This window comes from Tamandua tetradactyla, chromosome 21 (assembly GCF_023851605.1).
Source record: "Tamandua tetradactyla isolate mTamTet1 chromosome 21, mTamTet1.pri, whole genome shotgun sequence".
NCBI lineage: Eukaryota > Metazoa > Chordata > Mammalia > Pilosa > Myrmecophagidae > Tamandua > Tamandua tetradactyla.
Genome location: NC_135347.1, coordinates 51,065,159 through 51,084,129, shown reverse-complemented (window position 1 = coordinate 51,084,129; position 18,971 = coordinate 51,065,159). Strand labels below are relative to the sequence as shown.

Here is an 18,971-nt window from a genome sequence, read left to right as displayed (position 1 = left end):
AATGTGACTGTGTGAGTGTGGAAACTTTGTGTCTGATGCTCCTTTTATCCAGGGTATGGAGATCAGTAAAAAATATATATAGATATAAATAAATAATAGGGGGATATGAGGTAAAATAAATTTACTAGAAGGAAATATTAGTGATCAATAAGAGGGAGGAGTAAGGGATATGGTCTGTATGAGTTTTTCTTATTTATTTTTATTTCATTTTCTGGAGTGTTCTAAAAAATAACCATGGTGATGAATACACAACTACACGATCATATTGTGATCGATTGATTCCACACACCATGTATGGAATATATGTATGTGAAGATTTATCAATAAAAAATATTTTTTTAAATAAAAATAAGGGCAGCAAGATGGATGCGGGCTTCTTCCGCGGAACTAGTGCAGAACAGGATAATCGGTTCAGCAACAAACAGAAGAAGCTACTGAAGCAACTGAAATTTGCAGAATGCCTAGAAAAAAAGGTGGACATGAGCAAAGTAAATTGGAGGTTATAAAGCCTTGGATAACAAAACGAGTAACAGAAATCCTTGGATTTGAAGATGATGTTGTGATTGAGTTTATATTTAACCAGCTGGAAGTAAAGAATCCAGACTCCAAAATGATGCAAATCAACCTGACTGGGTTTTTGAATGGAAAAAATGCTAGAGAATTTATGGGAGAACTGTGGCCCCTGCTGTTAAGTGCACAAGAAAACATTGCTGGAATCCCTTCTGCTTTCCTAGAACTGAAGAAAGAAGAAATAAAGCAGAGACAGATTGAACAAGAAAAATTGGCATCTATGAAAAAGCAAGATGAAGACAAAGATAAGAGGGATAAGGAAGAAAAAGAAATCAGCAGAGAAAAAAGGGAAAGGTCTCGAAGCCCAAAAAGACGCAAATCCAGATCTCCTTCCCCTAGAAGACGATCTTCCCCTGTCAGGAGAGAGAGAAAGCGCAGTCATTCTTGATCTCCCCGTCACAGAACCAAGAGCCGGAGTCCTTCCCCTGCTCCAGAAAAGAAGGAGAAAACTCCAGAGCTCCCAGAACCTTCAGTAAAAGTAAAAGAACCTTCAGTACAAGAAGCCACTTCTACTAGTGACATCCTGAAAGTTCCTAAGCCTGAACCTGTACCAGAACCTAAAGAACCTTCTCCAGAAAAAAATTCCAGAAAAGAAAAGGAAAAGGAAAAGGCTCGACCGAGATCTCGGTCACGTTCCAAATCAAGGTCCCGGACTCGTTCCCGCTCTCCGTCTCATACTCGACCTAGACGACGCCATAGATCCCGATCAAGATCATCTTCACCTAGAAGGCGGCCAAGCCCACGACGGCGGCCTTCTCCTCGGAGAAGAACTCCACCAAGACGAATGCCTCCTCCACCAAGGCGAATGCCTCCTCCACCAAGGCACAGAAGGAGTAGATCTCCAGTGAGACGAAGAAGGCGCTCATCAGCGTCCTTGTCTGGGAGTAGCTCATCATCATCTTCTTCTCGTTCCCGGTCACCACCAAAGAAGCCTCCCAAGAGGACATCTAGTCCCCCTCGAAAAACTCGTAGGTTATCTCCTTCAACAAGTCCTCCCAGGCGAAGGCACCGGCCTTCACCTCCACCAACTCCACCGCCAAAAGCTCGTCATTCCCCAACACCCCAGCAGTCAAACCGTACCAGAAAAAGTCGTGTTTCTGTCTCTCCAGGGAGAGCTTCAAATAAAGTGACAAAACATAAAGGTACTGAGAAAAGAGAGTCTCCTTCACCAGCACCCAAGCCTAGAAAAGTAGAATTGTCTGAATCCGAAGAAGATAAAGGTGGCAAGATGGCAGCAGCAGACTCTGTGCAGCAGAGGCGCCAGTATAGACGACAAAACCAGCAGTCTTCGTCTGACTCCGGCTCCTCCTCCTCCTCAGAAGATGAGCGACCCAAGAGGTCTCATGTGAAAAATGGTGAGGTAGGCAGACGGCGGAGACATTCCCCTTCCCGGAGTGCCTCTCCATCACCACGAAAGCGCCAGAAGGAGACTTCCCCTCGTGGTAGACGGAGAAGAAGTCCCTCCCCACCACCTGCCAGAAGGCGACGTTCTCCTTCTCCAGCTCCTCCTCGGCGACGCAGATCTCCCACACCGCCACCTGGACGAAGGACTCCTTCTCCTCCGCCACGTCGACGCTCACCTTCCCCAAGAAGATACTCTCCTCCAATACAGAGAAGATACTCTCCTTCTCCACCTCCAAAGAGAAGAACAGCTTCTCCCCCTCCCCTTCCTAAAAGAAGGGCACCACCATCTCCACCGCCAAAGCGTAGGGTCTCCCATTCTCCACCTCCCAAACAAAGAAGCTCCCCTGTCACCAAGAGACGTTCACCATCGTTATCATCAAAACATAGGAAGGGGTCTTCCCCAAGCCGATCCACCCGGGAAGCCCAATCTGCACAACCAAACAAACGGCATTCGCCCTCACCACGGCCTCGAGCTCCTCAGACCACCTCAAGCCCTCCCCCCATTCGAAGAGGAGCATCATCATCACCCCAAAGAAAGCAGTCCCCATCTCCAAATACTAGGCCCATTAGGAGAGTCTCCAGAACTCCGGAACCCAAAAAGATAAAAAAAGGCTGCCTCACCAAGTCCTCAGTCTGTACGGAGGGTCTCATCCTCTCGCTCTGTCTCAGGATCTCCTGAGCCAGCAGCTAAAAAACCCCAAGCACCTCCATCCCCTGTTCAGTCTCAGTCACCCTCTACAAACTGGTCACCAGCGGTACCAGTCAAAAAGGCTAAGAGCCCAACACCAAGCCCATCTCCAGCAAGGAATTCAGACCAGGAAGGAGGTGGGAAGAAAAAGAAGAAAAAGGAGGACAAGAAACACAAAAAGGAGAAGAAGCACAAGAAGCACAGAAAACACAAGAAGGAAAAGGCTGTGGCTGCAGCTGCTGCAGCTGTCGTAATCCCTGCGGCCATTGCTGCTCCCACAACTACATCAGCACAGGAAGAACCAGAGGCAGAGCCAGAACCTAAAAAGGAGACTGAAAGTGAAGCTGAAGATAACCTTGATGACTTAGAAAAGCACCTGCGTGAAAAGGCCCTGAGATCAATGCGGAAGGTTCAAGTGTCCCCACAGTCTTAGGTGGAAATGTTTGTTATGATGTAAATTTTATTTGATTTGTACGCAATTCAATTTCAAAATTGCTAAAATGTGTTTGAGCTTTAGACTATAACATTTGTTGTAATAATTGCTAGGTTGAAGTTCACCATGTAAAAAGGGGCATGGATTTACATTGCAAAAGGTGTCCACAGTGTATTAGTGAAATTCTCTCATTGACAGCTCACATAAATTCATCTAGAGTGAAATATTCTAAGCCAAAAAAAAAAAAAAATCCTCTTTTTAAAAAGGGGGTTTAGATATGGTTGGCATTCTTATGGTTCCTTTAATGCCTCTGGCTATTCCCAGCGTTGGTTTTTTTTTTTTTTTCCTCTCATTTGAGTCTTAGCACCCATCTAAGTTATGATGCTTCCGACCCAGTATGGTTTGTAAGCTTGCCCAGAAATAAGACCACTGTTTTAACTGCCACAAAAGTATAAATGACTATTTTAATGCCACAATCTTTCCTGTTGCCTGTGGAGTCTCTGCTGAAATGAATCAAGATTTGAACTCTAGGGGTAAGACAGAAAATGAAAGCATGTTGTTTGCCAGGACACTGTGGGTTTATATTGATGTGTAACAAGTTGATTCGGAACACTGGAATTTCATTCTATTCTGGTTTTGGTGTTTTGGTTTTTTTTTCCTCCTTTTCTTTTGTAAAGGCAATTATCTAGTCCCAGGAAGGATCCTTCAGTTATATAAAATTTTGTTTTATGAAACGTATGGCTCCATTCAAAATTTTGTCTTGTACTTCCATTTGATACACACGACTTTCAGAGCTCTTGTATTTGGAAGGCTGGAAGGGCCTAGACTTTGAAATAGTGTCTGTTTTCATTGTTTTTGTTTTTTTGTTGGTTTTGTTTTTTGGTTTTTTTTTTAAACTAAAGCTATATAAAGCTTGTGGATTAAACAATAAATTTCTAAATTTAAAAAAAAATAATAAGTAGGGGTGGTGTGATGGAGACTCAGTGGGCAGTGTGATGGTGGCTCAGTGGCAGAATTCTCGCCTGCCATGCCTGAGACCAGGTTTGATTCCCAGTGCCTGCCCATGTTAAAGAAAAAAAAAGTAGGCACCAAGAAGTAGGACAAGATGGCAGAGTAGTGAGGTGAGGCATTTGGTTATTCCTCTAGGCGGCTATTAAATAGCCAGGAACTGTCTGGAATAACTGGGGGACTTCAGTGACAGAACATTAATCATACACCAGTCTGGAACAAGTGGGATGGTTGAGATCCCACAAAAACTAAGTCTCCCACGCCATGGAGGCTGGTACCCCTCCCTCATTGCACAGCAGCTAACTCAGACTTGGTTCCCCCAGGTAAAGGAAGCCCTATCTACTAGGAGCAAGGAAGATAGCTCAACTAAGCTCCAATTGCTGAATTAACAAATCTGGACTGCTGAATGCAGGCTCTTAAAACAGATAAACCTGAAGCAAACAGGAAAGGAACCAGAGATTTTGCTCCAGCAGAGAAGGGATGGGCTGACTGGGGGGGCGGGGGTGTGAACAAGAGGATTTTTGAGTTGGATGAGCTCTAAATACTGGAAAAGGGGCACATAGAGCTGGGTACCCCCAGCTCTTGACTGCCAAGCCCAGGGGCAGGGGTCTATTTTTTTCTCTCTCCATTTCTTTTTATTATTATTTTTGAACTCCCTAACAGCCCATTAGATAGAAATGCTGGCATTCTCAGGCTTCAGTGCTGCCCTGGGCAAGGAAGGGCTGATTTAGGGTATGTCTGAGAGACAAAGTAGCCAGGTACAGGAGATAATTACCTAAAGGGGGTTATCTTAAGTAGTCTGTGCTAAGAGCAAAGGAAGGTAAACTCAGCCAAGCTCCAACTGAGGTTTTTGTTTTTTTGTGTGTGTGTTATCATCACCATGATCATTTTTTAGAACATTGCATCACTTGAGAAAAGAAAAAGAAAAAACTCCTACGTACCGTACCCATCACTCCTCCCTCTCACTGACCACTAGTATTTCCATCTACCCAATTTATTTTACCCCTTATCCTCTCTATTATTTATTTATTTTTATCAACATTTTTTTACTCATCTGTCTATACCCTGCATAAAAGAAGCATCAGATACAAGCTTTCCACAATCTCACAGTCACATTGTAAAAGCTCTATCTTTATACAATCGTCTTCAATAATCAAGGCTACTGGAACACAGCTCAACAGTTTCAGGTACTTTCCTCCAGCCACTCCAGTACACCATAAACTAAAAGGGAGGTCTATATAAAGCTTAAGAATAACCTCTCGACTCTGTTTGAAATCTCTTAGCCACTGGAGCTTTGTCTCATTTCTCTCTTTCCCCGTTTTGATCAAGAAGACTTTCTTGGTCCCTTGAAGTCGGGTCCAGTCTCATCCTGGCATTTCTGTCCCATGTCGCCAGGGAGATTTACCTGCTGGGAGTCATGACCCATGTAGTGGGGAGAGCAGTGAGTTCATCTGCTGAGTTGACTTAGAGAGAGGCCACATCTGAGCCACCAAAGAGATTCTCTGGGGGTGATTTTTAGGCCTAATTTTAACTAGGCCTGGCCTATCCTTTGCAGGAATAAGTTTCCTAGGGGCAAACCCCTATATCAAGGCCTTACCTATTGATTTGGTTTTTCCTACTGCTTGCAAGAATATAAGAAATTCTCCAAGTGGGGAAGCTGAATTATTTCCTTCTTTCTCCCCCGTCCTCCAAGGGGACCTTGCAAATACATCTTTATTCACTACCCAGATTACTCTGGGATATATTGGGGCACCACACTAACCTGGACAAACCAACAAAATCTTATGTTTTATTCAAGATTCCATGTACTTATGGTGTTCACCTAAACTGACCATACAAGTTTAGTTAGGTAATGTACTACCCAAAATATAAATTTTGCACCAAATAAACATCTCTCCCTTTGCGCTCACACAGAAGTTGAAGTTTTAAAATATGGACAATATCATCCTTTACCCTGTATTCTGATTTACCTTAGTCCTATCCAGATCAGCTTCATTCATATCTCTACTCGAAGTCTGATCCCTTTTTTAACTTTTTAAACGGTTCCTGTATGGAATTATGCTGACTTTCATAGCTTCAGAGGTCTAATTCTGAGTCTCAGGTGTCACATACCTACCCAAAGCTTCAGGGAATGACCAGGTTATATATAAACAGCTCAGTATCCCCAAATTTAGGAATAATAGTTAGAATTCCTGAATATATGTGAATGCTGTAAAAAGAACTTACAATTTAGGACCCTTTGAAATAGGCCCCAACCTGATAACCCATGCTCTTGAATTCATTTCACTGTTATGTTATAGTTAGTCCATATGATAGAGGCATGATAATATATTTTTTTTGTTTATGACATTTCATTCAACATACAGACTGTAGAAGCCAAGAGTTTAAAGCAAGACCTACAGAATTTGTTGCAAGCTGCTGGCCTCAGGATGGCGGCGGTAAACTGTGGAGATTGTTATGTAGAGCAGTCTGGGAGGAAGAGAATGTTTACCCAAAACAGTTATGTTAAGTATGAAGAACACTGTGAGATAAGAATCTTGCTCCCTCAGGAAATGCCTGCATATCTATTGACATCCTGTGGTATATAACAAGGATCTGGTTGAGAATAAAGTTGTCTGAAGTCTGTCTGAAGTAAACTCAAGCTTCAGACCCCCTGAACCCATCTGTGTCTTTCTTTCTTTCTTCCTTTCTTTTTTTCTCATCATTCCTTAATATCCTTCGAGCTCCGTTTCAATAGGAAGCAACATTTGGCGCCCAACGTGGGGCTCGAAGAAGAAGACTCCAAATCAATATTAAGGAACCAAGGAAAAGTCTCATTAGAGGCACGTGTGTCCAGCCAATAGAAGAGGACTCGAGTCATATTGGTAAAGTAAGCATTTTCCTTGGATCATCAGGGTAACGGGTAATCATAATAGGTGGCTGGAGGAGTATGTGTGTGTGTGTTAAAGCTACTGGGGTGCCTGTTAAAACATCTGAATTAGTAAGCTTATTTGATCTCATTCAAAAACATTGTTGTTGGTTTCAGCCTTAAGGCCATAATGTTTTAAATCTTAAGTAATGGAAATTGGTTATGAAGGCTTCGCAGTGAACATAACAAAACGGGGAAAATATTCCTGTTTCTATTTGGTTATTGTGTTCAGTCAGGCAATGAACTACCTGGCTCATGCTTTGTCTTAAACTCTAAGTTGTGTTTCTTCTCAATCTCCCACTGCCCACTTCTTACCCTGTTTCGACAGTTGCTTGAGCCGGACTCGGCAATTGGCACCCGAACAGGGATCTAATAAGGGAACTCTTAAAGCACAAAGTGAGGAGATGCTCCAGGACATCCACTACAAATACTACAGGTGGGCCTTTTTGGGTTGAGCAGTGGCCCTTATCTGTAGAGAGGTTTGAGGCTCTGACTTGGTTGATTTGGGAACAGTTTGGAGCAGGACATTTAGAGGAGTCTCATGGTTCTTGGAATTCTCCAATATTTATTGCAGGAGGGAGGTCAGGAAACTGGAGAATGTTGACTGATTTGATAAAAGTTGATACTGTGGTTCAGCCTATGGAGTCATTGCAGCCTGGCTTGCCCACACCAGTTGTAATTTCTAAGAACTGATTTATTATGATAGATTTTAAAAATTGCTTCTTTGCCATGCCTTTGGCAGAGCAGGATAAAGAAAGATTGGTTTCTGGGCTTGTTCTTGATGGGCTGCCTTTATATAGGGGTTCATGTACACCTGAGTCAGAAAGTATTCAGTGAGAAAGGTGCCATACCAAACGGGGGTCAGTGCTCATTGATGGTTCCTGTGGCAGGTTGGTCCCCAACGGGGTATGCAGTTCGGGATTGTAGTTCTGACTCAAGGTATTCTGTTAGGTTACCTTTGTTTAGTCTGAATGATCATTCTATGAGATTTATACCAATGCTACAAGTAAAGTCTTGTGACGGAGAGTGGGAATGGTAGCCCCATCTTCTTTTGTTGGCTTAAATTCTCGACAGGCAGTGGTTTGGAAACTGGCCATGAGTTTAGCTCCTATTCATATTTTAAAAAGAAATACATTTTAAGAACTTTAAAACTAAAAATTCTTGTTAAAAACTATATATTGATAGTTAATGCATATTTGAAACATTAACTAAAGTATTTTAAGTATTTAACATTCTAACAAATTTAATTTTGATGGTAATTACATATGTGGTAAAATATTTGTTCAAAGTAATGATTTAAGTATGAAAAATATGAAAGATGTATTTTTATTAATAGGAAAACAAAATAGTTTTATCCTAAAATGAATAACTGTTACTAAGTGAGAAAAATATAGGACAAAGCCTGAACTAATATAATAAGTGCTGAGGGTTTGTAAAAATAGAAATTATGGTTAAAATCAAGAAAGATTTAATGAGTCTAAAATGACAATGTTTTCTTGGACTTTTAGCCTGTTCTAATGAAAAGATATAAAAAAAAAATTCTAAATAATTAGTTAGAAAGCAAAGAGTCTGTGTTTTATCAAAATAACTTATGTTAACTTTTATCATGTTGTTATCTGTATAAAAAATACTGATTTTCTCCTGGGTATCATTATACTGGCAAAAAGTGCTTCTTTTCTTGCCCTAAACCAGGTGGCTTAATCTATTAATCTAAGTACTATTACTATAAATTAATCTATTACTGACTAAATAATATTCAAATCATTTAAATACCTAAATTCCTTTCAGCCAAAATACTTTAATGTTTTGTCCAGTGTTTATATAAACTATATATGTATAAACTAAATTTATCCTAAAATAACCATGGCTTATATTGGAAGCAGATCAGATTTGAGGGTTGAATGCAAGGAAAAAATATACTTATGGAGTCTTTTTTGTTCACCTGATGTTGCCATTACATGCAACTGATATTGCTATCACATGACCTTGGTAAGAAATAGTTAAAATGTACACTCTAGCTGGGAGGACTGGCTATCCCCCCAGAAGGAGGTGTACTTTAATAAAGATATCTAGGTCCCAGGAAGCTCCTCTTGGTCCCTAGCCAGTTCCCAGAGGACCCAACTGGGCCCGGTCATGTAAGCAAATCAGAATTTGGCCACTATTGTGAGAAAATATCATAAAAACTGCATGAAATAAATTTAAAATTAGCAAAAATGCACAACCAATTATAAAGAATCCACATTCTTGCATTCCTTTTTAATCAATCCAATGAATTCAATTTTAAAAATCTGGTCATTTACTATGGGTACACGTCACTATTGACACTCTGCTTTCATTTTTGCTACCTGCCACTTTAGGGATTCCTAATTATATGTTACAAAACTTGTTTGATATTTTACAAGGAGATTTTAATTTATTAAGCAAAAGGCAGTTAACAGCTGCAGCTGAACGAGAGTTACAATTAATTGAACAATGCATTCAAAAAGGACAGCTTGTTCAAAGCCTGTTGATTTTATTATTTTCTTTACTTTGCTATCTCCCACAGGCCTATTTTAGTAAGACGGTGTTTTAAAATGGATTTTTTTAACCAGACAATTGACAAAAATGTTTAAATACATACTTGCAAAAGATTATTTCTTTAATAGTCAAAGGTCACCAAAGATATTATCAATTAAGAGGTCATGATCCCTAATTGCATAGTGTGTGATCTCACAAAGGAAGAGGTTCAAAGTCTATATATTTTCAATACCTCTTGGCAAATAGCATTAAGTGACTTTAAAGGACAAATGAATAATCATTTGTTATGTAGAGCAGTCTGGGAGGAAGAGAATGTTTACCCAAAACAGTTATGTTAAGTATGAAGAAAACTGTGAGATAAGAATCTTGCTCCCTCAGGAAATGCCTGCATATCTATTGACATCCTGTGGTATATAACAAAGATCTGGTTGAGAATAAAGTTGTCTGAAGTCTGTCTGAAGTAAACTCAAGCTTCAGACCCCCTGAGCCCGTCTGTGTCTTTCTTTCTTTCTTCCTTTCTTTTTTTCTCATCATTCCTTAATATCCTTCGAGCTCCGTTTCAATAGGAAGCAACAACAGACCTTAAGTTTCATTCACTAGTTGTATGACTCACAACTTCTTTCCTTCTTTTGGCTGCTGAATAGTTCCTTGTATGTATGCATCATAGTTCTCTTTCCATTCCTCAGTTATTCTACCCTTAGGCCACCTCCATCCGATGTGAATCACAAACACTGCCCGTAAACACCAACGCAAAAGTCTATTCGTGTCCCCACACTCACTTTCCTCCAGTAATATATGGAACTATGGGGTTTCAGGATCACGGGCAACCCCACCCCGAGCCTCCTGTGGAACCACCACACTGCCCTCCAAGGGGCTGCACCTCTCAGTTTCCCTACTGACAGAAAATAGGTATCTCTCCACATTTTGTCTAGCAGTTCTTTCTCTCTGTTCATCTTTAAACAATTTTATTAACACATCATACAATGCAGCCTAAGTAAGTAGATGTGCTTTTGCCACCAAAATCTACATGAAGACATTTCCTGTTCTTCCACAAAGAATCCATATCCCATCCCCATGGCCCCTGCCTGTTGACATTCAGTTTTGGCATAATGCCTTTGTTACATTCAGTGGAAACATATTACAGTGTTACTGTTGACGATACACCCTAGCTTCCATTGATTGTACCTTTTCCCATATACTGTCCATTTTCAACACCTTGCAATGTTGACATCCATTTCTTCTCTCTCATGCAAAAACAGTTTTTTATTTGTACATTTAATCAGCTGTAGACATCCTAAATTATATCATCTCAGTCTTTATCCTCTAGCTTTTCTTCTGGTTTCATACATGTTCCCAGCCCTTCTCCCTCTATCATTCTCACATTCAGCTTCATTCAGTGTACTTATATTATTGTGCTACAATCAGCTAGTATTGTGCTATCCATTTCTGGATTTTTGTAATCAGTCTTGTTGCACAATCTGTATTCCTTCAGCACCAAATGCCCAATCTCTACCCTATTTCTATCTCTTGATAACCAATGTTCTTAACTTCAACCCTCAAAATTCACTTATTAATGTTAGTTCATGTTAGTAAGGCTATACAGTAGTTATCCTTTAGTTACTGACTAATTTCAGCATAATGTCCTCAAGGTTCATCCATTTTGTTACTTGTTTCATGGCTTTATTCTGTCTTACAATTGCATAATATCCCATTGTATGAATACACCACAGCTTGTTTAGCCATTCATCCACTGATGGACATTTGGGCTGTTTCCATCTCTTGGCAATCATACATAATGCTGCTATAAACATTGGTTTGCAAATGTCAGTTTGGGTCCTTGCCTTCAGTTCCTCTGAAGGAATGGGATCGCTGGATCATATGGCAATTCTAGACTTAGCTTCCTGAGGAACCGCCAAACTGCCTTCCAGAGCAGTTGTACCATTTTACATTCCCACCAACAGTGGATAAGTGTGCCTCTTTCTCCACATCCTTTCCAGCACTTGCATATATATATAAAATGGCCATCTACTGGGTGTCAGATGATACCTCATTGTGGTTTTGATTTGTATTTTCTTAATATCCATTGAAGTTGAGCATCTTTTCATGTACCTTGTAGTCATTTGTATTCCCTTCTCTGAGAAGTGTCTATTTATGTTTTTTGTCCATTTTTCATTTGGGTTGTTTGTCTTTTTTTATTGTTGAGTTGAAGAATCTCTTTATATATTCTGAATACTAAAGCCTTATCAGACATGTGGTTTCCAAATATTGTCTTCCATTGCATAGGCCACTTTTTTTTTTCCTAAACTTTTTTATTGTATAGTAACATATGTACAAAGCAAAGAAAGAAAAAAGCAATAGTTTTCAAAGTTGTTACAGGACAGATCCCAGAGTTTGTCATGAGCTACCGTACCACCATCTAAGATTTTTCCTTCTAGCTGCTCCAGAATATAGGAGGCTAGAAGGAATAAATATTTTTTATCATCACAATTGACTTTTTTTTCTTTTTTTGTGAAAAAAAATACATATATACAAAAAAGCAATAAATTTCAAAGCACAGCACGACAATTAGTTGTAGAACAGATTTCAGAGTTTGGTATGGGTTATAATACCACAATTTTAGGTTTTTACTTATACTGCTCTAAGATACTGGAGACTAAAATAAATATCAGTTTAGTGATTCAGCAATCATATTCATTTGTTAAAACCTACCTTCTCTGTAGAACTCTACCATCACCTTTGATCTTTCTGTCCCACTCTTTAGGGGTATTTGGCCTATGCATAGGCTGCCTTTTTACTTTCCTGACAAAGTTCTTTGGTGCACAAAGTGTTTTAATTTTGAGGAGTTCCCATTTATCTATTTATTTCTTCAATGCTTGTGCTTTGGGTTTAAGCTCTATGAAGCCACCTCCTATTACAAGATTTATAAGACATGTCACTACATTTCCTACTAAATTTTTTATAGTCCTACCTCTAATGTTTAGGTCTTTGATCCATTTTGAGTTAATTTTTGTATAGGATGTGAGATATGGATGCTCTTTCATTCTTTTGCATATGGATATCCAGGTCTACAAGCACCATATATTGAAAAGGCTGCTCTGTCCCAGGTAGGTTGGCTTGGCCACCTTATCAAAGATGAATTATCCATAGATGAGAGGGTCTATTTCTGAACACTCGATTCTATTCTATTCGTCAGTACATCTATCTTTATGCCAATACTATGCTGTTTTGGCCACTGTAGCTTCATAATATGCTTTAACGTTAGGTAGTGTGAGACCTCCCATCTTCATTTTTCTTTCTCCAGATATTTTTAGCTATTTGAGGCAAACTGCCCTTCCAAATAAATTTGGTTGTTGATTTTTCTATTTCTGCAAAATAAGTTGTTGGGCTTTTAATTGGTATTGCACTGAATCTATAAATCAATTTCGATAGAATGGATAGCTTTACTACATTTAGTCTTCCAATTCATGAACACAGTATGCCCTTCCATTTATTTAGGCCTTCCATGATCTCTTTTAGCAATTTCTTGCAGTTTTCTGCGTATAAGTCTTTTGTAACCTTAAATTTATTCCTAAATATTTTATTCTTTTGGTTAAGCTATTGTAAATGGAATTTCTTCTTGATTTCCTCCTCTGACTCCTCATCACTAGTATATACAAACACTACTGATTTTGGAGTGTTGATCTTGTATCCTGCCACTTTGCTGTACTCATGTAATGGCTGTAGTAGCTTTGCTGTAGATTTTTCAGCATTTCTGACATATATTATTATACATTTGCAAAGAGTGAGAATTTTACTTTTCCCATTCTGATTTGAATGATTTTAATTTCTTTTTCTTGTCTAATTGTTCTGGCTGGAGTTTCTAGCACAATGTTGAATAACAGTGATGACAATGGGCATCCTTGTCTTGTTCCTGATCTTGGAGGGAAAGCTTTCAGTCTTTCCCCATTGAGGATGATGTTAACTGTGGGTTTTTTCAAATATTCCCTTTATCAAGCTGAGAAAGTTCCCATCTATGCCTATCCTTTGAAATGTTTTCATCAAGAAAGGATGTTGAATTTTGCCAGATGACTTTTCTGCATCAATCAAGATGATCATGTGATGTTTCTGCTTTGATTTGTTGATATGATGTATTACACTGATTTTTTGTGGTTGAACTATCCTTGCATACATGGAATAAGTCCCACTTGATCATAGTGTATAATTCTTTTAATGTGCTGATGGATTCAATTTGCAAGTATTTTGTTGAGATTTTTGGCATCTGTTCGTTAAAGAGATTGGTCAATAATTTTCTTTTCTTGTAGTATCTCTGTCTGGCTTTGGTATTAAGGCAATATTGGCTTCATAGAATGAGTTAGATAGCTTTTCCTCATCTTCAATTTTGTTGAAGAGTTTGAGCAGGATTGGTACTAGTTCTTTCTAGAATGCTTGGTGGAATTCATATGGGAAGCCATCTGGTCCTGTACTTTTCTTCTTGGGGAGCTTCTTGATGACTGTTTCAACCTTTTTACTTGTGAATGGTTTGTTGAGGTCTTCTATTTCTTCTTGAGTTAATGTTGGTTGTTCATGCCTGTGTTCGTTTGCAATCTGCCAGAATATACTATACCAGAACTGGAATGGCTTTTAAAAGGGAGAATTTAATATGTTACAAGTTTACAGTTCTAAGCCTATAAATATGTCCAAATTAAGTCATCCAGGGAAAGATACCTTAACTCAGGGAAGGTCAATGGGTCAGGAACACCTCTGTCAGCTGGATAGTCATGTAGCTGGCATCTGCTGGTCTCTTGCTCCTGGGCTCCATTCCTTCCAGCCTCTGTTCTTGTGGGGGCTCTTCACTTTGCTTCTCTGGGTCTGGCTTCTTGGCTCCTCCAGGTTCTGGCTTGCTCAGCATCTCATGTGATGTCTGCTGGGCTCCAAGCATCACCAAACATCCGTGTCTCTGTTCTCTGAAGCAACTCTTCTCCAAACGTCTACATCTGCTGTCTCTGTCAACTCCAGAGCTCCTGTCGTTTCTATAAGAAAGCTCCTTACAGAAAGCTCCTGTCGTTTCTGTAAGCTCTATCATGTCTGGCTCTCTCCCAAATGTTTCCTGTTTTAAAGGATTCCAGTAAATGAATCAGGATCCAACTGGAATGGGTGGAGTCACATCTCTTCATCTAATCAAAATTTCATACCCACTATTTTGCGTCACATTTGCATGGAGATAATCTAATCAAAAGTTTCCAACCTACATTGTTGAATTGGGATTAAAAGAAACAGCTGCTGCCACAAGATTAGATTAGGGCTGTTGCTGGAGCCAGTGTCCAGGCTGGGGTCCAGATGGGGCTAATTTCCTACCCTAAGACTCTTAATTGCACCCACCAGCCCCACTGTGCCGTGCTCCAACTGCCTCCTCCTCCTCAGTAAAGCAGGCCTCTGAAAGGTATGATATATTTGATCCAAGACAATCCATTTCTGCCTAGAAATCTACAGTGGTGACAAGGACATGGGACTCCTTCTGCTGGATACCAGATGGTTCAATACAATTGACCATCCTGGCTGACAACTGTGAAAAGGAACCTTGGAATATTTTATTTGATTTTTTGTGGGACTCCACAATCCCCAATCCATAGAACACATCAGGCTTCATGTTCCCTGTAGAATTCTAAAGTAGCCATCGCTAATGAGGACATCTGATACTGTTACTGTACAAGATGAAACTGAAACAATGAAGGATTTGGAGGCAGAAGTGAAAGATTTTACAACTAGAGTTGAAAATCTTATCAAATCAGAAAACTATGGGACGATTCTGGCAGAGAAGAATGAACGTCGTATTGACAACAATATTGATTTGCAGGAGAAAATACAGAACCAGTTAACACAATCATTTGAAAAAGAGGAGAAGCCCTCAAAAGATGAAGTGGGAAAAGAAAAAGCCCGTGATAAGTTTCCCAGAAAAATGTTATCACGAGATTCCAGTCAAGACTACACCAATTCAACTGGCATAGATCTACATGAATTTTTAGTAAATACATTAAAAAACAATCCTCGGGACAGAATAATGTACTGAAATTGGAATAAGAAATTTTATATTTGGTAATAATGAGTCTCCACATAAAAAACTCCCCCCAATGACTTCTTACCATAGGATGCTATTACACAGAGTAGCGACTTGCTTTGGATTAGACCACGATGTTGATCAGAGTGGGAAGTCTTTCGTAGTAAACGAAACTAGCAATACAAGAATACCTGATCAGAAGTTTAATGAACATATTAAGGATGATAAAGGTGAAGTCTTTCAGAAACAATACATTTCGAGAGAGATAACTCTAGCTGTGACAAAGATGATAACCAGATGAGAACACGGCTGAAAGATGACAGAAGAAGCAGATCTACAGAAGAAAGAGAAGAAGAGTACCAGAGAGCTAGAGATAGACTATTTTCCCAAGATTCCCTGTGTTCCCAAGAGAATTATACTATTGACAAAAGAATCCAAGACGAGGATGGTAGTGGTACACAGCAAAGACGCCAAGTATTTAGAGTTAACAAAGATCCTTCAGGGAGATCAACAAATAGCCATCAAAGCACCATTCTCTCTGAAACTTAAAGTCTGCTGTAACCAAAGCCAACAACTTCAGTGGAATTTCAGCCCTAACAAGAGGTGATAGTTCTGGAAGCAACAAAACATAGGCAGGCTTTCAAAAACAGGTTCTGAGTCTTCTGGTAGTGTAGGGTCATCTATGGGCTCTCTTTCTCACCTCCAGCAGCCTCTTCCAGGTGCAGCTCTCAGCCAGTCTTATCATTGCACACCTGTTGTCTGTCCAACCATCAGCACTCATAGTTCTCTTTCCTTTGATGGTGGTCTAAATGGGCAGGTGGCATCTCCTAGCACTAACTTCTTTTTGCTTCCCTTGGAAGCGGCAGGCATACCACCTGGCAGTATTCTGATCAACCCACAAACAGGTCAGCCCTTCATAAACCCTGATGGGAGTCCAGTTGTGTATAATCCTCCTATGACTCAACAAGTTAGAACCCAAGTGCCTGGACCTCCACAGCCAGCTCAGCCACCCCCACACCTCAACAGCAAGCAGCTAATCACATTTTCTCACAGCCTGTTCAGTACCCTACAGCCCCTTACCCATCCTTGCTCCTGCCAGTCTCACCCACCCAGCAATACACTATGGACAACCTTGGATCTCAGTTTAGCATCTGCTGATGGTTCTGACCCACATGCCACCATGTTCCATTCCACTGATGTTCTTCAGCCCCTACAGCAGTTTGGTTATATCATGGTTATATCATGGCAGCAGCTCCACCACCACGTCCTCCACCGCCACCTCCTCCTCCTCCTCCCCTCACACCCAGGCAGCCAGTCCATACCGCTGGCTATCCTGCCTCCAGCCATCCCGTCAGCCAGTTTGTGCTCCAGCAACAGGTATATATTCAGCAGCCCTCACCATAGATGCTGCCTGTTACTGTGCTCCAAGCCACTATCACTCCAATCAACCTCGGTATCGCCCAATTCCTTCTGTCCATTATAATTCACATCTAGATTAGCCACTGCCACAGCCTGCACAGCAGACAGATTATCGAGTTATGTCCAACCAGCAGCAAAACTATCAAGGAATAGTTGGAGTTCAGCGACCCCAGAGTCAGAGCCTCGTCAGTGGCCAACTCAACAGCATTGGAAATCAGATTGAAGGAGTTGTCATTCGCTATCCTTCAGTGCCATCCTATCAGGTTTCACTGCCTCAAGGGTCTCAAGGAATCGCCCATCAGACCTATCAACAGCCTGTTCTGTTTCCTAATCAGTCTAATCAAGGATCTATACCCACGACAGGAATGCCAGTTTACTATAGTTTCATTCCACCTAGTCAGCAAAATAATTTAAGCTCATCAGTAGATTACTTGCAACATCCAGGATCAGAACAAGTACAATTTCCTCAAACTGCTTCACCATGCAATTCCCATCAGCTTCAAAACCACCATTGTGCAGCTGTGCCACCTCTGCTGCCTGGTGGAGGAATGGTGATGATGGAGCTGAGTGTACCAAACAGTCCACCATCTCGTGCCCACTCACCTCCCCAGTGGAAACAAAACAAATATTACTGTGATTGCCAGAGAGGACAGAAGTGTTTGGAATTTAGCAATGTTGACAATATTGTCCTCAACTCAATAGTCCCGTTATTTCAGCAGCTCAGCACCAGCTCACCTGCCTACCCTGAAAACTGTACGTCCCTCTAGATCATCACTTTCTATCATGTCCCACTTTTCTTGTCCCTGGGCAAGGAGATGCCAGGTATCCATTACTTGGTCAACCACTGCCGTGTAACCCTCCTGCCGTTCTGCATGGACACAGTCCAAACCAACAGGGTCAGACTGGGAACAGGCATGGAAACCGAAGAAGGAAACAAGCCAAAAAGGCTGCATCCACTGACATTGGAGCAAGAGAAGCTGTTGTTGGAAAAGTTTTGGAAATTACTGAACTCCCAGATGGCATAACATGCACGGAAGTCAAGAAGCTTTTTGGAGAACTCTTTAAAGTTGGCACTAAGATCCAGTGGCTCTGGGACCCACAGTTCCAGCCCCAGCTGTGTCGTCACCCACCCTGCTGTGGTAGTGGGGACAATACTGTCAACCCTGAAAGCTCTAAACCCAACAACTTGGCCTCCATACACACCGTCTTAGCCACATTCTCCTCCGTTTCAGCTGCACAGAATGCACTGAAGAAACAAATTAACTCAGTTAACGAGTTTAAGCTGACATCGAGCAAGAAGCACTATGACTTTCATGTTTTGGAAAGGGCAAGTTCTCAGTAACAGAACTACCTTTGGACCCTTCGCCTTTATGATTACCTGTCCTCTCCCATCTTTGATTGGCTTGGTATTTGGAGCTTCTGTTAACATTATAGAGACTCCTAGGATGTGTGGTCATGGCATTATAGCTTTTGAAGAAAGGACAGTGATTCAGCAAAGTGGGGGGGAAAAGATGCATTTTGCCTCAAATCAGTGTGATAAGAGTTAGCAGCTTTTTCTAAGGAAATGCTGTTCAAATGCCTCCTAACTTTTATAGTTATTTTGTTTTACATTTCTGAATTTCTTGTATCAGATCCAAAGTTCTATTGTACAGCAAATTATTCTTCAAAATAACTATAAACAGTTGCAACCTGTATTTCTTTTTTGCAGCCAGCACATTGTGACCCAACTTAGAATTTGGGGAAAAAAGAATGCTGGAGTGGAATAACAAAATATTGTCTTTTTTGGAGGATGGAGGATGACCAAGGAGAGCCCACAAATTAAAAATTACTCATCCCCTAAATCTTTAAACAGAGGAACAATTTCCATAAAATATAGAACTCCCGCATAAGGTCCTTTCCTTATTCATTTAGGTAGTATCAACATTAAGCGTCAAGTAAATTATGTTCTTAACACCTCTTGTATTAGTTAGGGTTCTCTAGAGAAACAGAA

General features: G+C 40.5%; 2 pseudogenes; both read left to right on the top strand.

Moving 5' to 3' along the window:
• The first annotated feature begins 359 nt into the window (after positions 1 to 359).
• Positions 360 to 3,928, top strand: LOC143665636 (serine/arginine repetitive matrix protein 1 pseudogene; annotated as a pseudogene).
• Positions 3,929 to 14,888: 10,960 nt separating this feature from the next.
• On the top strand, positions 14,889 to 18,323 carry LOC143665375 (R3H domain-containing protein 1 pseudogene; annotated as a pseudogene).
• The last annotated feature ends 648 nt before the right edge of the window (positions 18,324 to 18,971 follow it).